At 39.7% G+C, this 23,465-nt stretch overlaps 1 protein-coding gene across 1 annotated transcript in view; it reads left to right on the top strand.

Moving 5' to 3' along the window:
- The window catches only part of LOC122211549 (estrogen-related receptor gamma), a 62,457-nt gene that overhangs the window by 22,068 nt on the left and 16,924 nt on the right, over positions 1–23,465 (top strand). The window lies entirely within an intron of this gene.

Below are 23,465 nucleotides of genomic sequence, written 5' to 3'. Positions count from 1 at the left end.
CTTCATCCACAAGATCGATAAATATTTATTGGGCAGCCAAGGTGCATTTGCTCCAGCACTTTGTGGCCAAGCTGCAAGTTTTATCTTTGGTGTTTAAAAATAAAACAGAAAGGTTAGTGAACTCTGAAAAGTGACTATGGCACATATGAATTAAGAGCTTTCTGGGAAATTTCATAGGAGATATTTATTATGTGACTAATTACATATTCACATATAATGGAGAGGAGCCGTTGTAGCACATCCAGTAAGCAATATGCATTTTAACAGATATATAAATATGTATTTATTCATCAAACAGAAACGTTTTCTTAGTTATTTGGATGTAAATAATGTTTATAAAAATTTATAAACATTAAGTGATAAATGTTCTAAGCACTCAGGTAGATGCTATGTACATTTAAAGACATTTGAATTTTTGACAGAGATCTTTTATGTGAGCTTATACAAATAACATTGAATAATTCTAAAGATGTTAATATCAATCCAAACATGCTTAGAATTGGTGAACTGGGATAGATATGTCATAAGCTTGTCAATGAGCTGTATGAAGTTTATATAAAGATATTATATATAAAAAGGTATTACATAAATACTTTGGTAATTATTCGTACACATGTATTATATAATCCAATGCTTACTGGCATTTTATAATTCTTAGTCTCCTTTTCTAATCATTTAAGAGGAAAACCAGTGGTGCCTGGTGGCTCAGTCTGTTAAGCGTCCGACTTCGACTCAGGTCATGATCTCCTGGCTCGGGAGTTTGAGCCCCGCTTCAGGCTCTGTGCTGACCGCTCAGAGCCTGGTACCTGCTTCAGATTCTTTGTCTCCCTCTCTCTCTGCCCCTCCCCTGCTCATTCTCGCTCTCTCTCGCTCTCTCTCTCTCAAAAATAAATTTAAAAAATTATTTTTTTTTTAAAAAGAGAAAAACCAATAAGCCATAGTAACCATATTTTTACACAGAAACTTCTGTTTCAGTAAGTCTGATGTCACTTTCAACTTAGTTTCTCTCCATTTTAGGAATAATATGGCAAATTTCGAGTAGCCCAACTCCCTATAGCATAATTGGAAAAACAAAAAACAAAAAAAAATTCAAATGTATTGTAATTGTGAAGTCCCTCAGCCCCTCACTTATGGGCTATTTAAACTCTTTCTTTGAACCATTCCAACTCACTTGCTCTTCTAGTACACAGCAAATCTGAGGAGAGATTGATGTCAAAGGGAATCCCATGGACAGCAATAGAAAGTACGAGTCTGCATGCAAAAATATAAAATGCAGAGCAGGTCCTAAGAAGCCTAGCACTGGAGCCTGTGTAACGTGGGTTTGGGCAGCCGCTCTCCCTCAGTCACCAGTCAGGGCAGCTCGGTGCAGTTTGGATGATCTGACAATTCTTATCATGCTGATTCTGAGTCATCAGGAAAATTAAATATGTATTCAGTAGACTTAGTTTGAGAAGACGGAGAAATAGGTAATCATTTTGAAGGACTTGATCCAAGATGACTAAAATCTTGAGAAATGTTTCGGAGTTGTATATAATGAAATTCACTTACGTGAGATGCCTCCTTCCTTTACAAGTCTGAATCACTATTACTATTAATGAAACAATAATAATGACAATGATTGTCATTTGCATAGTGATGCTTAGATTACAAAATGATTCCAAATAAATTCAGTCCTTACTTGCATTTGATACCTACAACGTCCCTATGAGGTTGCTAGATTCACCTTCTTATTTTCAAATAACGATACCAAGCCCCAAATGTGAAGTGATTTTTCTCCAAAGTCGTAGTTAACTCTGTATGCACATCTATCTCCTGAATAATATCACTTAGGTAATTACTGTTCACATTTTATAAGATATGTAAATTCAAATTATCAAAAGTTTCTGTTATTTTGATATTTGAAACAATTTTCTAAGTTTTTTTCATGTTCATATGTACTGAACATAAACACAAAAGTGGTAAGCTTCTATAATCTCTATTTTTTTTAAATGGCTCTAACTCTTAGATGTGTAAGTGATTTTACGTGTCACTATGATGTTAAGTATAGATGGAAATGCTGCAGATTTTGGAATGGTGTAAAAATACTGTTCAACTGATGGTAAGCACTATATTTTTGTTCAATGAGCTGAGAAACTATGCTGCAAATGTCATCATAGTTTTGATAGTGAGCCGATGGAGATAAATTAAATAAGGATAATAATATATGTTGAAATGCAGTGTGTTTCCAACCCCAAATTTTCGTAGTACGTCTCCAAGAGGCAACCACTAGACATTAATATTGAGATAATAAAAGGAAATTAGAAGCTTGCTGGAATGCTCTTGTGATAGAAACCTGGGATGCTGAGATGGTCTTGCGTCCTGGGGCTTCAAGGAAGTTCATTGTTTGCCCTTTTAGAACTTCCAGGGATTGGTAGAGTTCCAGAAGAAATGTCCTGGGTCTTGGTGCTGAAGAAAGAAATATATTTTAATCCCTAAACATTTTCTTAAAGGTGATAGGGAATTCAAACCCTCCAGATAAAAAAATGTAGAATGATATTCTAGAAGCAGATTTGGAAACGGTACTTCCACCTGAAAAATTGTGTGCATTCGTGGATTTGGGACGGGTGGCTGTCACAGTGCTGTGGAGAATTTCAGAGCACACAGTTTCTCACCAGTGATGTGAAGACCGTCTGGTGTGCATTGTTGCACATGGCACCTGAGCAGTCCATTTACGGTTTTGTTCAGTGCACTTAACTCGTGGCATTTTTCGGTGACATGCTATCGTCATTTTGAGCAGGAGATTATTTATTTTTGCAGAACTTTTAGCATCCTTTGTTTCTCCCACTGAAAGTCTCAGTTAAAAAATACCATAGTTCTGGGGCACCTGGATGGCTCAGTCTGTTGAGCATCTGACTTCAGTTCAGGTCATGATCTCATGGTTTGTGGGTTCAAGCCCCGCATCAGGCTCTGTGCCGACAGCTCAGAGCCTGGAGCCTGCTTTGGATTCTATGTCTCCCTCTCTGTCTTCCCCCTCCCCAGTTCACACTCTTTCTCTCTAAAAGTAAATAAACAGTAAAAAAAAAATAAAATAAAATAAAAAATAAAATAAAAATACCATAGTTCTAACCACTGTTTGGTGAGGGGTAGTGAGTAGAGTGGGTAGTACCATTGGCTGAGAATAATTTCGGTGGAAATAAACACTAAATTCACACTGGTACAAATTAAAATGGGTTTGCTTTGTGCATGCCATGTGCAAGACTATATATGGGAGCCATACAAAAGTGTGGACCTGGGGCTATATTAGTAAATGAATAGATAAGTAAGTAGATAGAGATAAATCAATCCGACATTATTGAAGCTTTTTTTTTTTTTTTTTTTTTTTTTTTTGTATGGAATGCACTGTTTTTAAAATGCCATCCTAGTCATTAAATCTATTTGGGAAAACGGTATCAAAATGTGAAAGTTTAAAAAAAAAAAAAAAAACAGATTTCAAGGATAATTTAAGACACATGCGCAGTAAATGCTGCAGTGTGTCCTGACTCAGGACGGGAAGACAGTAGCTGGAATATTATGGAAGTGTGAGCTTCCAAATGGCATTCCGTGTCTTCACTCTCCCCTCGTGTTGTTACTGACACAGAACTGCATGTGGCTGTGTTATGTACCTACGTGTTGCAGTCTCACTTATATGTGTATGTGAGAGCTCTAGCTAATTTTTAACGATTACTTCATAAGAAGTCAAAAAGAAGTGCATCGTTTTATGCCTAGGAGAGCAAAAGGCTTGAATCTTCCTGAACTGATTAAAAAGGTCTCACTTCTGTGATGGAGATAGAAAATAGTTCAAGAAAGAGGAGAATGTAGCAGGATATAAGCCTTCAAAGGGATTTCCTTGGCAAGAAGCATAGGAAGAATAAGAATTGATCGACCAGGATTAGTAGTAGCATCAGAAAACTCCCTGCCCCCACCCCCCAACAAAACACACGTAGTACAATCACAGGATATAGTACAGTGTGTCTGATTCTTGAAGACCCACCAAAGGGCATATTTCAGGTCAATTTTCTACCAGGAAATTGGCCCGGGTTAGGCTCCCAAAGCTGTGGATGGAAACCACAACCCACACCTTAGTTGTTGACAATCCCAGGAAGCTGCTCTGCAGTCATGCTCGGGGATCACAGGAAGGTTTGGTATGAGGGGTTTTAAGGATATACTGAGGATGAAGGGAAATGCAGTACTTGGGAAAAACTACAGGTTATCTGGCAGGATTTGGGTCTAAAATTGATTACAAGGGTGCCAGGGTGGCTCAGTCAGTTAAGCGTCCAACTTTTGATTTCGGCTCAGGTCATGATCTCGCAGTTCATGAGATTGAGCCCCGTGACGGGCTCTGAGCTGACAGCACGGAGCCTGCTTGGGGTTCTCTCTCTCTCCCTTCCTCTTTGCCCCTTCCCTGCTTACTTGCTCTCTCTCTATCTCAAAATAAAGAAATAAACATTTAAAAATAAATAAAATAAAATTGATTATAGACATAGAATAAAGTAGAGGTTAAGAAAACATATTTGGAATCCATATCCTGATTTGGTTTAAGAGACAGGAAACCTCACGGTTTATCGTATAGTCCCTGAACTTACTCTTGGGGCCAAGGTATATGGGGTGGCCGTTCATAAAAATAACCAACAGACTCAGAACGAGCCTCCTTTACTTAAATATCATTATTTCCCAAACTTATTATTAAACAGAGGTTCACACTCCATAACGTGTAACAACATATGGGAGATGATAATGCCACTGGCTAAGAGATAACACTTAGCTCTCAATCCTTCTGTGATCCTATTGAATTTGCCTGTTAAATTCTTGGTGTAATTAAAGCAGATAGGAGCATTCATACATTTTGTTGCAAATTGATATGATCTCCTTTGTCTGTGATCTAAGTGAGATTGCCCTGTAGTTTTTAATTTAGCAGGTTAAGAAGCACAATTAAAATATCATGAAAAAGATCATAATCAGAAACCGTCTTTTGGGTTGTCCCTGCCAAGTTGATAAAGGGATCGGTGTATTTAATAATTACCTCCTCTGCTGTACATTTGTTCTATTTGTGGGCTGAAGTGTTAATAAATACCTTGCAGTATTCCAGTGGGAAGGTAGGCTTTCCACCTAATTAATAAAACTCTGAAGAATACCTAGGACATTGAACCATATCTTTCTTATTAGTGCTGCCTGCCTCAAAAGAGAATCCCTGTGTCCTCACCACATTAGTAAATGTCATCTTCCTGGGTTATAAAGAAACCTCTTGAAAAACTGCCAGTTTTCAACAGGAATGAAAACGCAAATTCTTTGATGGCTTTTTTTTTTTTTTCAGAAATAATTCAACCATTGAATTTTAAGTAGTGAAAAATCCTAATCAAGCACAACAGGACTTATTCTGTCAAAGGAACATACCTTAGTAAAAGCTCCAGAATAAAGAAACGTTCATATTGAGATATAATTGGCCTTGAATTAGCCTTTATTTCTAGCTATTGTTTTGCCTGTGGTTCAATTGCTCAAGTACTTTCTAGGCCTTGATCCTAGAAAGCTGAAGCTGAGGTTAGCATGTAGCACCATGGCGTGCATGTTTTACCGTTAATTCAGAAGCGCCTAAGTTATTTGTGAATATCTTATTCTTATTAAGATTGAATTTAGAAATGAAAAGTTTGAAAACACATTACTGTTTGACTGAGATAGGCAACTTGCTCTTGTGAGTATATACATTTAATGAATATTTATTTGAGTGCCTACTGCTCTTTAGAGGGCAGATTGAAGAAGTATTTTCATAATAAAAACATTGTATATATTTCTTAAATCTCAAATTAAGTTAATTGGTCTTCCTTTGCTCTGAAATGGGAAAAGAAACTGATGCATTTTGAGCACCTTCCATTAAAAATCTATACAATTCACAGTATGATGCTCGTGCTGAGCATGTTGACATGCTTCTCTAAATTCATTTCTTCCAAGTATTTTATAGAGCACATATTCTGTGAGGCTCTGTGATGTAGCAGTGATCGATCAAAAGTGACAAAAAATACCCAGCTATGTGGAGTTTAAGCTCTAGGAGAGGAGACAGAAAATGTATAGGAGACATCGTACCTGCAAAGGTCCTGAGGCAGGAATGTGCTTGAATATTCCAGATATAATATGGATGCCCAACTGGTTGGGATAGAATGCACTGGGCATGGAGGAAGGTGGTAGAAAATGGGTGAGAAAGAAGAGGGCCACTGATTCTCATGTGGTTTCAAGTGTATCATTTTATTTAATCATCTGTGCATTAATATCCTCAATAATCAACCATATGAAAATTTTGTACCTTCAAATGAGGTGAGGGACATGCTCTCCTTATTAAAGGTTTACGTAATAACGTGTGAAAAAAATTCATTAAATAGTCAGCAAATTCATTAAATAGTCGGCAAACAAATGTTAGCCTTTATCTCGTAGGTGACATGGCTAAAAATGTTCCCTGTTGCCTACAACCTTTGTTATATCTGAGGAGCCACCCCTCCAGAGATTTGAAGTTAGACTTTACTTCTGCAATTAAAATGGTTATTCTGATTTCCTAGACTATTTGGAATGTTGGGCTCATATTGTAGGAAATGAGTGTACATATCAAAATCCATTTTTTTTAATTTTTTTTAACGTTTATTTATTTTTGAGACAGAGAGAGACAGAGCATGAATGGGGGAGGGGCAGAGAGAGAGGGAGACACAGAACTGGAAGCAGTCTCCAGGCTCTGAGCCATCAGCCCAGAGCCCGACGTGGGGCTCGAACCCACGGTCCGCGAGATCGTGACCTGAGCTGAAGTCGGACGCTCAATCGACTGAGCCCCCCAGGCGCCCCAAAATCCATTTTGAACATGTATCGTGACAACAAGTGTTTGAGTCCCACCATTGTCGGTTAGAGTAATTGCTAAGCGACATGACGTGTCTAATGTAATGATGGAATCTGTCTTCCTAAGGGCTGTCAGCTTTCTCATCTTTTAAATGAGCATTGTGAATAATATAATTTTTAAAACTGCTTCCGGGCTTGTATCCTATGCTCTTATGGACCTCATTTAATAAACACCTGGTAGCATAACCGTACCATGGCATTTAGCTTTCCAAAGTTACCTTGAAACAGTTTTGCTATTAATTGGGCACCGGGCATGCTAAAGAATTAAACCCAGGAATGTGGAGCAGCAGCTTGGTGTTAAGCTGGGGAATATGATGATAGTTAGGGCTCTTTGAAAAGGTTTTAGCATGTTCTTTTTGGGCTGATGGGTGCATTTGCTGCTTTTTCGCTCTCAAGCTTGTCTAGCTCCTCAGGCTTATCCTGTGTTCCCCTTGAGGAATTACCTAGCTGCCTGAGTCATCTCTAACTGGGCAGCAGCAGTGGGAAATCTTCCCTGTGCTCTGATTTCTAGCCTTTAGGGCAGAAAGTGGGGCCAGTAAGGGCTGGGGAGCACAGGTGCCACGGACTCACTATTTCTGCCCTTACCTAGGCTCTGACCACTTTTCCTTCCCACGAGTCATTTATTTTTTTCTTATTTCCTAAACGTGGATTAAGACCAATGAGGTCCTTGACACCATGCAAGCTCTGGGCATACGCATACAAAATATTTCCATTAAAAAAATTCTATTTATCACTTAGTGAGGATGCAAAGATGTGTGAGTGCTTTGGCATCATAGAAGAGGTAGTGACTTCAGTTGTGCCAGTGCAATGTGACCGTGCAAATAGGGGAGAGAGAAGTCGAGAAGGAGCGTCACTCTCCCTAAGCTCATTAAGAGATGCTTATCGAAAAATATTTCAGATATAGATGGATGGTTTCCATTCACCCTGCAGAGAGGAAGGGAAAAGGCATTCCAAGCAGAGGCAAAGAACTATCAAGAGCACAGAAGTACTCTATGGTCTGCCTTGTTTGGGGGAAGGGATAGATAATGGTTGGAGCCTCGGAAGAGAACCGTGTGGCATGGTGGTTAAATGACAGGTGCTGGACTCAGATGGCATGGGTGCCAGTCATAACACTAATACTTTCAGCCATGTGACTCTGAGTGGTACCTCAGTCTCTTCCTGTGTAAAATGGGGAAGAGACTAGTATAGGCTCCATACGGATTCAGTGAGAGTTAAATGCTTGTAATGGCCTCACTGCTCTCCTCTACCCAGTCATCTTTTTAAAATGCAAGTCAGATTCTGTTTCCTCTTTGCTCAAAGCCCCCAGTGGCTTCTCATCTCACTCAAAGTAAAAGCTGCAAAAGTTTGCAAAAGTCGCCAAGCCTTTGTGCCGTGCCCATGCCATTAGATGCTGCCGCCCATCTCCCCCTCTTCCTCTGCAGCCACGCTGGCCTCTTTGCAATTCTCTGAACCGTGCAAAGAAGTCCCCTTTCAGCAGGGGTATCTCTGCCATTCCCTCTGCCTGAAACACCCTTCCACAGAGAGATGCGGGGCTTGCACTCTCCCTCCTTCAGATCTCTGCTGCACGGTCCAGCATCAGGGAGGCTTTTCTGGATGGCTTTGCTGAAAACTACACTTCCTTCCCCTCGTCTCTTCCTGGTGCCTGTTTTCTGCCTTAGTTTTGTGGATGTGTTCTCCACTGCACTCCTGTACTGGGAAATGCCTTTGCATTTGTATTTGTTTGTTTTCTCCCCACTCCTCCTGAATGTAAACCCCCAGCGGGCTGGGACTTGGTCTTTTGGGTATCTCTAATGCTTGGCTCATGACAGGCACATGATAAATGGAAGAGCTTAGCATGTTGCCTGGCACATAGTAAGCCCTGAGTGAATTTTATAAATTGTTACCAGCACCATCATTCTTAACAAGAAATAAAGAAGAATTGACCCCTGGCTTTGAAGGATTCAGGAGACCTCACTGAGAGAGGATCCCTGCTTCATATAGATCCATAAGGGGTCAGATCCTAGTCGGGGAAACCATGAGTTGGGTTCAGGTGGAAGATAATGGAGGTCTGAGGGCTGAGGGCTTAGGCAGTGGGACTGGAAATACGAGGTCGAACTAAGGGGTGTTTGATAGAAGCAGTTGGACATTGGAGAAGAGTTAAACAGAACATCAAAATTTCAATTCTGTCTTGCTGAGTATTTGATGATGCTTTGGGGAATACATTGGGATGTTTTTTGGGGGGTACAGGATGAGTTCAATTTTAAACATTTTGACTGTGATACATTTCAATGGGAATGGCCTTCAGGGAGCCAGAAGTAAGGATGCACTTGTAACACAGGTTTGCTATATCCCTAGACATGGGGAGAGCAGCAGAGGGAGAAGAGAAACTGCCAAGGTAGAATTATTGAAAGTATCACATGGAAAGGATTATCACAAAAGAAGGAAGGGAGACCAGGAGAAATATGAGGCACACTGCCAGTGGGGGGTGGGGTGCAGGTGTTTCAGAGAGGAAGAGAGGAGAAGAAGAGCCAAATAGGATTTGAAGGAGGGCAGGCCATTGGATTTGGCAGTGAGGTGATTGTAGGTGGCCATGGTATAACAGAGGGGCTGAGACATGATTCAGGCGTCAGCGGATTGCAGACCAATGGTAGCAGACAAATGTGAGTGTGCTACTTGTGGGGATTTTCAATGGTGAGAGGGTGGGGAAGTGGAGAGATACAGACAGACACACAGACACACAGAGACAGAGAGCTGGCTATTGAGGAGGAACCAGTGTGGAGAGGAAATTTTATGAGAATAGAAGGATGAAGGAATGGAAACTCAGGAAGAGAGATTAAAAGACACAAGAAAGGAAGAGGGGTTGAGCGGGAAATTGATGGAATGAATCTTCAAGGTGGCCAGAGTTGATGGGATTGAGAACATAGTAAAGACCTTCCTCGGGAAGAAAAAGCAATCCCTTTTCTTTACAGACAAGTGGGAGGTATTAGGAATTGGTCCTATTACAGATGAGAAGGCGAAGTAAGTAGGTCAAGGGCATTTATATCTATTATTCTTCATTTCTCAAAAAAGTGGGAGGTGAGATCGCATTGGCAGAATAAAATACGGTCAAGCCTAGAAAGGGATTCAGGCAGGGAGACCATCCATTTGTGTAGGAAAGGTATGTTTCACATCTACGCTTTCTCCTGCCCAAAACAAAGAACACCAAAGATAATAGAATGTTCAATCTGGACTGTAGACTGGCCCATCCAGTCAAGCAACCTTGTTCGGTAGATAAGGAAATTGAAAGATTCGGTGACTAGCTCAAGGTTACACAGCTGGTTAGTAGCCGACATTGTACGGAAACCAGTTTTTCTCACTCTTAATTTGTACTCTTAGTGAAGTGTTTCAAGCTGTGCTTTCCAGAGACTTAATGCCACTTAAACCAGTAATATATCTTCGTTTATAGGCACCACCCCCTTTATGCACACATACACCTTACCTCCCTGCTCGTCTTCAATCTCAAAATCAGCCTACATGCATCCTGCTACTTTTCTTTCTTGCCCTGCGTGGTCCACTGTCTCAGCTTGCTGTCTGAATTGGATTGACCCTCAGATGGGCTTTTTCTCCTGGATAGCCATGTTGCAGACTGGCTGTCTGGTCATATTCATGAAATGAGCCAGCATGTGGCTGATGCCATCATAAGGACTGAGGGCATTAGCTCTGTGAGTTGCTGCCATATCCCAAAGGCAGAGTTGAACTAGATGCTCCCTGGAGTGTAGCACTTATGGTTGTCAAATGAACCTCCTACGTGGCCCTTTTCCACTTAACTTGATATTTGGAAGGATCTACATAAATGCTTAATTCAAAAAAAAAAAAAAGAAAAAAGAGAAAAGATGTTGTTGGAAACCTGTCAAGCAAACCCTAATTTTATCAGTTGTTAGGCTACATGAATTCTTCCATTCCAAAATGAAAATACTTTTGAGCTACAGATGTTGTAGTTGTATCCGAATATGATTTTAGTTTCCCTGTCTGCGTCGCAGCCTGGGTTTCTGTTCTTAGATTACAGCTTATATTTTTAAATGTCAGGATCTATAAGAAAGATACTCATGAACTATAATCTCATTTGTTTCAGGGTACTTATTGTGAATTGCTGTGCTAGTGGTATGTGTGGGCAAAAAATCCCAGATATCTAGCGTTTTTATTTTTTTTTTCTACCTCTGAAATAGATGTTAGGATATCTGAGTAGTTTCTGCCCTTTCAATAATGCACTAAGTACAATGCTCATGGACACACTCACACCCCTTCTTCCTTCTCTCATTTGATTTCGAGATACAGAGAATAAATGAGACGTTCACTTGGGTTTCGCTGTCTTTTATGAAATCCAACCCATTCTGGAATGAATGAGCGAGAGACTCGGGAGGCTGTCTTCGTGGGAGCCAACTGCCTTTCCCAAGTGTCTCATCCTCTCTCTGTCATCCCCAGGCGATGTGCCTGCATTTGTGTGTGTAGATTTATAGTTTATCTTTATCAATGGCTTCATCTGTAGGTAGCTATTATAGCTGCCTCGCCTGGATATTGTTTGGGCCTGATAGATCTGTCTGTAGTTCATCAAAGGGGAGCAGAGTGCCTAAAAGCCATCGGGTCCAGCTGAGGATGAAATACGAGCCATCAGCCTTGGTAATGGCTGTAAAATTTCATAATTACACGGCCTTTATTACATTGCATAATGATCCTGAAGCAGTATGGAACAATTAATTAAGATTTTCAACCGTGGCTCTTTCAGAAATTAAAAGGTGCTAGTAGCTGAGAAATGGGGATCTGTCTTGTCCTAAAAGCATTAGGGATGCTTAAGAAATAACTGTCCTAGGCACTTTTGGTTTTTTTGTTGCTGTTGTTGTTGTTGTGAAGAGGAACATCTTCTAGTTAGAGACCAAGCATCGGTATACCATGGCTATTCTCAAGTTTCTACTCCAACTTCAAAACTGATACTTTAAAAGACATGGGAGTGAGCATGCTAAGGGTCTATATAACTCCCCAACTTCCCTTTTCTCTTCTTTGAAAAATTCTATTCAGCCTCCCGCTATAGCCATTTATCACGTTTATGGTTGTTCGTCTCTACACATTAAATAAATGCAGGCTCTGAGATAGGGGGTCAGTTAACTGCCTACTACAGTATACTGACCAAGGAGTTTCTCTCATATACTCTCTCATATCTCGAGGCATTAAAATTCTTTCAAGATCTCTACGGTTTTGACAGTCATCCCCAAAGGAAGACTTTACTGTTTTCATTTATTATCCTGTGAATTCAGCATGTCACATCTAATATATACCTTTTATTTTTTGTTTCCATAATCTCATCTTCCCACCCCATGAAGAGTAATTAAATTTTGTGAGGGCCTGTAAGAGCTGGTAGGAGTTTGCTATTTCTCAATAATAACAGAAGCCAAAGAAAAATATATGGTATACATACACGTGTGTCTGCATTTGCGCATGCAAATTATGACCCATTCTTGACTCTGTTTTCCATGTCAGGGAAATTATGATTGAGATGGTTGCATACTATAAAATACTAATGACAAGGTGGTGAAACAAGCCAGCATTTTTATTATGATGACTCCAAGCCATATCCCAGGCTTTCATGCATGTATTTGAGAGGAAGTAGATATGTTTCGAGGAAACATTATCAATGGTACAACGGCGATGAGAAGAAAATTAAAAAAAGAAACCCCTAACATCATTGCGATTTACACAGAACTCCTGCATATTTGTTTACGTCAAGTATTATTGTTTTTAAATTGACAATCATCATATACCGTTTTACGGATCTAAATATTTCATGGGAGACTAAAACTTCCCTTGGGCATCCCCAATAATAAACTTTCAGCAGAAAATTCGGACGGGATTATGTGCTTCAAGGAGGAGCTACTGCTCAGAGTAAATTCTCTTGTTGAGGCATTTAGTCCCTTAATAGGAATTTTCTGATCTGCTGTCATTCTTGTTCACACACCGAGTGTCACTGCCTCTAAAACACTTGTCATTCTTTAATGGAAACAAAATAGTCATTGCAGCCAGAGCCACAATGTCATTCCACTACCCCTTGCTGCGTCGGCAATAGTGAAAATGACAGAGCGGCTCTCAGTAGGGGTAATTAAAATGTAAATATTGATATTTTATTATTTGAAATTACTTTCCAGTGCGGCATTTAATATCTCTCCATCTGTGCGGCTCTGTTTAGCGGTCACTTTAGTGCAGCTCTGGGATAGCGAGCAGCGGCTTGATTCCCGTTATGTCAAAATGCTTGTTGCTGCTTAATTTTGATATCTAATTAAGTGGAAAAGTACAGTCCACACTGTAATCCATGGCATCTTAACCAGATGCTTGGGTATATTTAGAATTAATCTCCACTATGGAATCATCCTAATGTATGCAATTAAGAGTCTGCCGATGGCTAATTAGGTGTATTAGAATCAGGCAGCTTTTTTTTTTTCCTCCTTTTTTTCCCCCTTTCATTTTGGACTGTTGCAAACGTAAGAGTCTCTCCCTGCAGAGGTGGTCTTAATGCGACTCAAATTGAGTTAGGAAACAGTGCAACTTCCGAATAAGTTCATCCATGGACAGCAGTATTTGCATTGTCCTATGCTTATTTGCGTGAGGCAACCTAATGTAGGAATGTCCAGGATTTCCTGGATCTATTTGCAGGATCTCAGTGACATGAAAGGGACTGGTCACAGCATAGAGGAGAGGTGGGACACAAAGATAAATATACTTTCCAACAGATCAAAGCAGGGAGACTCCCGGGCAGCACTCTGCAAGCCCTTGTTCATGTAGGGAGGAGAGGAATTATAGCGTGAGAGCTTTGCACCGCAGCTACATTTCCCTCCTCCATTCTACTTTTGAATGGAGCACTGTCTCCGAAAGAGTTATGATAAGAGGCACGGTTTGGTTTGTATATTATGTATCCGTGGTAAATACGGCAGGCAGCCTTTTACTACTGATAACGACTCTGCATTCATGTGCTTGGGGAAGTCCAAGAGCTGTGTTGTTCCCTGTTTTTGTTTTAACTTGGCCAGTGATCCAAATTGGGGGCAGTGAAGAGAGGAAGAAGGGAAGGCAGCGAGGAATCGAAGGGGTTGCCTCTATTGTCAATGAGAAGATAACTGGTAGCCTCCCCAGTGGAACGTATGCCAAGCCGTAATGACTTAGCTCTGCTTGAGCCAGCAAACACCAGCCGTGAACTTGGGAGTAAATATTCGTAAACAGATCTTCATTAGCCACAGAGAAAAATAGTGTGGGAGCCTGACTTTAAACCGAACTCTTGGGGCTAGAAATTCAGAGAAGCTGTTTTCTCATGCTGTCCAGAGCACAAATTATGCTCGGGTCTTTTAAGCATAGATAGTGAGGATTTCTAATATTATTTGAATGTGGAGTTTCAGGGTCAGCATGCTATAATTTCGTATCTGTGACATGCATCTCATGGATAACATATTTCTCCTATGTTCTTTCATGAATACATATGACACTTTGTTTTTAATGGCCTGTGTTGTAAATCCTTTAACTTGTGTTTATGCAGAAGAACCTCCTGATTTTTTTTCCTGCCTCTCTTCCTTCTGGGGCGTATGTTGGAGACTCCCTGAGTTATAGTGTCTTTCTGTTTTGAGAAAAGCAAGAAAAGCACACGTGAAGGACTTTTTTTTTCTGCTTTTCCTGTAACTAGTAAAAGTGAGAGAAAGGGAGATATTAATGTTAACTCCACAAATACCATTTTTTTAAATAATTAGTGCTCTCATTAAAATTTGTGTTTCTGTATCAAGGGGCCAATTAGGAAAATCTGAGAAGATTTGAAGGTATGTCATTTAAAATTAATATAGAAATTGTAAGTGATTTTTTTCTCTTAGAGCTCTCATCCAGAATCAGCTCTTGGTCATTTCACTGAAAGCACACAAGATGATCACAACTTTTTTTTTTTTTTGTAATTGGTAGCTGACATAACATTTTCAAATTTTAGGTGAGCTCATGAAATCACCCAGGTCGTCATGCTGCAAACATTATTCTGTGTCTTAACCTGTGTGTGGTCGTGGCTTTCAAAAATGGGAAAATAATAAAAAGAAAAGATAACCTGAGCTTTCAAGTCTGCAGCTCTGCCTTCATTAATGCGAGTGGATGGACTGGGAAAAACTCTCACCTTTTGTAGATGGGCAGCATTTAATCCCAAATCAGACTGGAGTGGAGCAAGCACTTCTCTCTTTCTCCTAATTTTCTCTTTTGTGCTCACTTAAGAAAAAAAAAAGAAAAAAAATAGATATACACACATATAGATATAGATTCTTTAATTTTTCAATATCAGAATAGTATTTTGGGTCACATATAACAGAAATAAAGCAGCCACGGCTAAATTGCTATTCATAGATTTCTTTTAATGGTTGAATGTTCCCAAGAGAAGCAGTTCCTCATAAATAAATAAATAAATAAATAAATAAATAAATAAATAAATAACTAGCTAGCTTTTAAATGTTATGTGTGGGCAAAAGAAACATTCACAAAAATTCATTTTTAATTTAAAATACAATTTAGGTCAAACACAGTACAAAATCAAATATTAGAAATTATGAAGGAAAGTAAACCATGCCAAGAATTTGTGGTTTAAGAAAAAGTTAGCCAGAAGTTACAGTTTATGGTTGTTTTCCAGCTGTTCTAAAGAGTATTAGAGGCACATTGATCTCTTGCCGAAGTCTGGCAAATGACGTGCTTTATTAATAACTTATTGGTCAGTTTATTAAAATGTTGGATGGTGAAAAAACATGTTATCTGGTCCTAAAATTTATGTTATCAAAATTCATCTTCTTGTGTTTCTCCCTGTATTTGTATTTTAATTGAAACCTATCCTCTTCAGGGACACCTGGGTGGCTCAGTTGGTTGAGCGTCCGACTTTGGCTCGGGTCGTGATCTCACGGTTCGTGGGTTCGAGCCCTGTGTCAGGCTCTGTGCTGACATCTCAGAGCCTGGAGCCTGCTTTGGATACTGTGTCTCCCTCTCTCTCTGCTCCTCCTCCACTCACGCTCTTTCTCTCTCTCAAAAATAAATAAACATAAAAAGATTTAAAAAAAAGAGAAAATCTATCATCTCCAACAGAGATAATCTGTTTGCCGTAAGTCAAAATTCTCAGCTTAAATATGTACAAAAAGTGGGGGGGAAGGAAATGTTCATATAAAAATCATGAGAACTTACTACCTGACTGATTAAAAATACTTTCGGCCCCCTGCTTGATTTCCTTAAGGTCCACCCTGACTTCTTAGAGAGAGACTTGAATGGAGCCTGCTTTACTTGCCTGGAATATTTGCATAGGACTGCGCCCAGCTATGCTTGTTCCTAAGGCAGGTGGAAATGGTTCTTTTTCAAACTTATTACATAGGAGTGGATATGCAAACCAGTTTGATAAACCTGAAACATGTCTAAACGGCATTTAAATTACATTAACACCTACTTGTACAGACACAGTTGAAAGGTCATGACCGACAAGTACCATCTTCCCTGTAAATGTCTAATTTGCTGCTTTAAAACGGGAAGGCACCTTACTCCCTTGGTGCTGCTCAGTGGCTGTCGTGTTGCAAGTATTTCTGACAAGTGAGTGTTTATTTAGTGAGAATCCATTGTTCTAAAATGGACTGAGAGGGAGATTTCATATGAATGCATTTTTATTGCATTGTCTTCTCTTGGCTGTTCTTGATTCAGGGAACGGAAACCCATAAAAAGGAAGCCCAAGATTTCTCAATCTCTCGGCCATTTTTTTAAAGTGTGGAAAGTGCCTGTATTCGGGTTTTATAAAAACTGGTTTTGAAATCTCTGAAGAATTTGTTTAAAAAGTAGGTATACAGATTTTTTATTCCTGCAAGCAGGAAGAAGCACTGAGCATTTGTTTTCATTCCTGACTAACTAGGCTAGGATTTCAGAGGTTTAGTAGTCTAGCTACAGAAGATAAATTCACACATTGTTAAGATCGTTATACAAAGAAGATAAAGTAGAGAAATTAAGATTAAGTAGAGAAATACTTGTAAATAACAAAAGTCATTGTGACATTATCATGGAGTCTGTTGTGAATGGCTATTTATAAATATAAGAGAAAGCAGTTAGGCCTTATGATCAAAAAGTCAACTTTAATTATAAATTAAAAAGGAGGGGTGCCTGGATGGCTCAGTCAGTTAAGTGTCCTACTTTGGCTCAGGTCATGATCTCACTGCTTGTGGGTTCGAGCTCCGCGTTGGGCTCTGTGCTGACAGCTCAGAGCCTGGAACCTGCTTCGGATCCCGTGTCTCCCCCTCTCTCTGCCCCTCCCCACTCACACTCTGTCTCACTCTCTCTCAAAAGTAGATAAACATCACAAAAATTAAAATAAAAAGAAACCTGCTGAGGTTTAGAACAAGACCTTATCAGAGTTTAAATGGCTCCAAAGAAAATCCTATACACTCTTGGCACTTATAAGCAAAGAGCTTTACATATATTCAGTGCCTTAATAAACCCTTCTAGAAATATGAAAAACAATTAGGCTACATTTTGTTGCATATTCAGATTTTCTTTCTGGGGGAGGGGACTGATATCTGAAATGCTATCTTCACTTCTAGTGTCCCATTCTTTGTGAAAGCCATTCAGTGAGTTGTGATTCATTAGTTGATTTGGCACAAATTTATTGAGCACCTGCTACGTGGCTGGTGCTGTTGCAGGTGCCAGGATTACGGCAAGGAACAAGGAAGAGGAGGGCTCCACTATTAAGAACTCCGAAAACATGGCAGCCCACTGGGAAAGATCTGTCTGTCAGGTGGCACATCATCACATTCACTCCTTTACTTGTTTAGGGCTTTAACCTGGAGCTCCACTTTCATATTTTACAGCTGGAAACTATGCCCGTGGATGCTACATAGGAACAATATAATTATAATGGCAGTAGGAATGGAAAAGAATGGATGTATCCACTTGATTTCAGAAATATGAAAAGGAAGGCTTGGTGATAGAACATTGAAAGGCTGGGAGTGAGACAGCAGGCAGATGGTGATGCTGTTAAGCTCGGAAGTAGGAGAGCTACAGGGTGGGGAAAATGAGCTCACTTTTCGCCCTGCTATGCCATCTACAGAGGAGTTACCAGAAGAGGAGTTTTCAGGAAATGTGGCAGGAAAGGGATAGAAGGGCCAAACAGTGAAAGAAATTCCATTTTGTGCCGGTGGGTTTCAGTTTTTTGTCCACTGGGGAAGTTGAAGCCAAGAAAGCATCTTGGCCAATGGATGGCATGCTTAGAGTTCATATTTAAAAATAATGCTGGAATAGCCACGGGTAAGATGGAAGAAGGAAATACCAGATAAGAATTTTGGTATCCCTTTATTCCAAAAGAGACGATGGAGATCTGAACCAAAACTGTGGGGAGTAAGGGAGGAGAGAAATTGATGACACATTGAGGAGGATGTGTACAACCAACACCAATCTTTCCTCCTTTACATATCCGTTCACTTTGATCATTTCTTATGGTACCTACCTACTTTTCCTCATTGTATTCTAATTTACTTTTGCTGGACTGTAACATCTTACAGGGTACGCATTATATTGTACTCATCTTGTATATCCTAATGGGTCGAAGCATAGTGCTTCACTTATCATAGATGCATTAAATGTCAATTGGTTTTAATTTTGTTACACAACTGCAGCAAAATTCATTGGAAACTGAATAATGTACGTCTGGACCAAACCTTTAGGGACATTTGTTTCTACTTCCCTACTTTACCAATGAAAAGGCAGGAACCAGAGAAGTTGACTCATTCCCCAGAGTCACACAGTCACTTGGTGGGACAGGTGGCACCCAGTGCTAGGTTTATTTACTCTCGGTCCAATGATCTTTATCTGAGGTGCTCACCATTACCCACACAGCCTTGTGCTTCATGTCAGTCGTTCTCGCTGCATACTCCGAATCACTCGGCATTGGAACTGGAAGCTTCTTCAAAGATGTCTGGTCCCTATTTCGCATATGTCCATATTTCACAGATGAGAAGTCAACTATGGGTCTGTGTGAGTTTGCTGGGGCTGCTATAACAAAGTGCCACAAATGAGACGGCTTCCAACGGAAATTTATTGTCACTCAATTCGGAAGACTAGAAGTCTGAGATCAAAGTGTCGGGAGGGTTGGTTCCTTCTGAGAGTGGTGAGGGAGAATCTGTTCCATGCCTCTCTCTTGGCTTCTGGTGACCAAGCATCTGTTGGCTTGTAAATGGCATTCTCTCTGTGTACTTTCACATCATTTTCCTTCCATTTGTGTATGTCTCTCCCTAAATTTCCCCCTTTTTAATGAAACTACAGTCAGATTAGGACCCACCCTCATGACCTCATTTTAACTTGACTATCTACAAAGACCCTATCTTTGTAGGTCACGTTCACAGGTACTGAGAGAATTATAACCTCTTTTTTGGAGGGATACAAATCAACCGACAACAGGGGTCAAGTTAGCACTATTGGTTGGAGTGTGGGTAGAAGTAGAACCTAGATCTCCAGACCTCAATGTCACTGCTCCCCACTCTAGTCTCTTTCATCATATATCCCTCAATGGCAGTCACCCTTTAGCTTTTGAATGTTTGACATTACTTATTTCCTACAAATTCTTTAAAAGTCTTTGGAAATGTCTGTCAGCCTACAAATCCTCAAAGTTCAGATAGAGGCAGTATGCCTTTATTTTCAAGGCTTGATTTTTAAGTCAAGTATTAGACCAAATTTGATGAGAACTTGGGAATTTCCTGAAGACAGTTCCCGCACATCTGACGCCCAGGCTGGGTTGATATTCCTTGGACTATTGGTCAGGTCCCCGTTAGCACCCTGTGGTATTTCCTGACCAGCCCAACAGTGATTGGGTAGAGCCAGTCAGATTCAGGCACTGGATCTTTTTCTTTCAAACCAGAAATGTGGCTTCAAAATGAGCTTTTTCCTACTCCACGTCCATCTATTCCCAAAGTAAGACTGAAAACTAAGGTTTTTTTTTTTTAGAGTCCTACATTATATGGCACTGCCTTCCTTTTTTCTCAATGGTCAAACAAAATGTAGTCACATCAAAAAGGAAACTCTCCAGGCAGAGCTGTCTTGTTTTCAACTAGCACAAAATAAAGGTTGTGGGAAAAGAAAGCCATTAGGTATCCCTCCTTTAAAGCAGCTCAGCCTATACCTTTCTCTGTGCCTTCTGACAATTTTTCTTTCTTCTTGGCTTAGATGAAAGGATGGGAGAAGTAAAGTTGAGGTCAAGTAAAAGGGAGTTTGGGGAAAGCTAAAGGAACATTTGTAATCATTCAGCAGTGGTAGGTAAGTGGAATTTCCAAAGAGGAACTGCACACTTCATCTAGATAGTCTCCGTATTCCTATTTTACATCATCTGCCCCAAATCTAGTTCTTTTTTTCTTTTTCCTCTCAAAGCAGGTTGGCAGCTGTCACCCTCCCACACTCACAGAAACAAACAAAAAAAAACCCTTGTTACCATTTTCAGGCTTTTCTGAGTAGCCCCTTGGGAATATCTTTCTTTCGCTGCTATTATAATTTTAATTTTTTTAGCAAGCTGGATTTGGAAACAAGAAGCAATTACTAAAGAAGGCATTTCACCAGGGCCATGGGGGCATGGTTTTAATTTCTGTGCCCATGAGTGGGCTAATTGAAAATTCATTTGGCTGTTTGCATAATCAGCATGAGTGGTCAGTGGCCAGTTGTACCTGGAAACTCAGTTAACAGTGATAATTCCATCTTGGACCAGTAGATAGTGCCTTTATGATTCTATTCTACCCTCCTTTAATTTATCATCACCACCTAGACCATTTACTAAGTTTTATGGATGCTGGTCAAGTTTGCCACGTAGAATTTTTGAATCTGAATTCTGTCTTGCAAGATTTCCACATTTTTCCTATGAAACCACTATTTTAAAATAATGGTTTCATAAAATCTCTGTGAACCATACTTGAAGTATAAAAACAGAACTGAAGAAACAGAAAGAACTAAAAGAAACAGATTTATTATGGAATCAACAAATGTTGAAAGCTGATCAAATTACAAGAAGGAGAGCTGTCCCATTATTGTTAGTTACTGTTGTATTTTACCCAAACTAATTGAGATTGAGCCTGAATTAATGAAATCTGGTTTATGGTCCAACTAAAAGAATAAAGATTCAAAGGATAATATTGGAGGTATTGTATCTAATGCTTAGGTACTAATATAATAGATAATAATTACCATCTATTACAAAGAAAAAATTTTAAATAAAATGCTTCTGATAGCACCAGGTAAAGATTCCAGCTTTCACTTTAGCACATGACCATCTGTAGTTGGCTTAACTCTAGCCGCTACTGAGTGCCAGCCCATAAAGTCCATTTCTGTAAAAATCAAAATAGAAAAAAGATCTTTATATATTTATATATATTAATTTTATATGTTATATATACATATATATACACCCTGCATATATATATATATGTATATGTTACATATATATATGTTGTGTGTGTGTGTATATATGTATATGTATACATATATATGTATATATATGTATTTACACACACACACACACACACACACATATATATATATATACATACACCCTGCAACCCCAGAGCTGTGTGTTTTGTGAATTATACAGCAAGTGGTATGTCTGCTCATATGTGAAGTAGCAACTGGCTTAAACGTAAAGTTTAGCTCTAACAAGGTCTCCTGGTAGGCAAGATCAGATCTTAGTGCCATTGTGATTCTTGTCTCCCCTAGTTCCTGTAAACAGTAGGTTCATTTGTATGAGAGAGAAAGAATCTAGCTCATGCCACACTGCTCGCTCACCTTCTCTCCATGAATTTCGTTTGCGATCTCCATGAGTCATTATGGCATCATTACAATTCTAGCATGATATGCTATTCGTTGAAAGATGTCAATGTTTTGCGGAACAGAGACACTACAGTTCAAAAACTGTGAGCGGGCAAATCAATGCCATGATTAACTGATATTAACGGACACCCTGAAGATTTAAAATGCTTGCTCTCTGTTTCAAGGAAGCAGCCGAGAAGAAAATGCCTAGCAGGGGTTAAAACCAGATGCCTGCACTGCAGCCTATTTCTGTCAACACTCCGTTCAGGAAATAAACATTTATGCTTTCTGAAATGAAAGTGTATTTTTGAAGACTAGCCGTCAGATATTTTTTGCCCTTCACACTTTCAAATGCTTAGCCTTTTCTGAAAGTTGACTGCAAAGTGCATCAGTTTGCCAGGCTAAAAAAAAAAAAAGTGCTTGACAAGTGCCCATGGCACCACTGCCATCCTCCGAAGTTTCTAGTAGAAGAAGGCAAGAGGGCTGGCACAGAACATACTTTCTTCAAGCCTATTACTTCAGGGGTACCTGCCTCTTGAGAAGCTTTTCAATCCTTCCAAGTGATGTTATTCTCAACTGTCATCTGGTTTATTTGGAGCACACTGTATTGCAGATAAACATGCTATTTAACTGCGGGTCAAGGTAGAGAGTCATTCTGCTAGCAAAATGCCTGAGATACATTAAATGGCACTGACTCCGGGACAGAGATGAAGAGAGATCCCAGTTGTCAGCGATAGGCATGGAATGGGCCGGAGCCGGGGAGGAAAAAAAAAAAAAAAATGCACCATGGTATCAGTGTGTTTTAAAAAGCTGTAATATGGCTGAACACTTAAAACTATAAGCTGTCACACACCAAAGATTAAGATCCCAGGACGCACAAAACACGAGGTTCACACAACACGACTGCAAAGCATATTTTATTTCACTTGGGAGAGAGGTTTCTCTCCAAAGGTATCTGAATCCTATAGGTGATGAGAACCTCTAATTTGTAGCCCAGTAGCTATAAAACCCCACTAAATGCCGGGTGAAGGTGCACACAAGTAATTATCATTGGGACACAAGCGTGTGTGTGCCAAGAGAGCAGTAAGAGTGTGTTTTTAAAAAATTCCTTAAACTCAGTTTAGTTAGATCTTGGACATTTAGGTTTTGATACTTTGCTCAGGTCCACTGGTAAAAATGTTATCCAGATATGCTTATATTTGTAATGTGTCTTAAGCTATCACTCCTAAGGGGCAGTAGAAGAACTTTGTGGAATTAAAAGCTAATGTCTGTGATGTATGCAGCCTCCTTAGTGAGCAGGTGAGCACGATAATCTCATAACAAGACCGTTTCACTGCCACGCAGGCATCTGGGCAGAAGCGACCTTTGCAACAGCTTCCAGATTGCACAAGTGTGGTAGGAAAGGGTTAAAAGTGTTGCGATTCAGTTATTTCTAGAGCAAGAAGGGATAAAAGTCCGGACTTTTATTTATACTCTGTAAAGCATGGATTGTCCTTTTTCCTACCGTTTTGCAAAATTACACCTCCTTTAATCAGCTGAAATAGATTTGAGGATATCAGGCAAGCAAACTTGTCAAACCTATATTCATCGTCACCTATATTCATCGTCACCTCTTCCCTCACCAAAAAAATAAATAAATAAAATGAGAGAGATCATCTTTTTCTTTACCCTTTTTCTTCTTTTTATTTCATCAAGAAGTGAAAGAAAAAAGTTAAGTTTACAGGAAAGATACATGCACACGTACACACACAGAGCCATCGACAGAG

Source organism: Panthera leo, chromosome F3 (assembly GCF_018350215.1).
Source record: "Panthera leo isolate Ple1 chromosome F3, P.leo_Ple1_pat1.1, whole genome shotgun sequence".
Taxonomy (NCBI): domain Eukaryota; kingdom Metazoa; phylum Chordata; class Mammalia; order Carnivora; family Felidae; genus Panthera; species Panthera leo.
The sequence above is the reverse complement of the archived record's forward strand: the minus strand, read 5'-3'. Positions and strand labels throughout refer to the sequence as shown.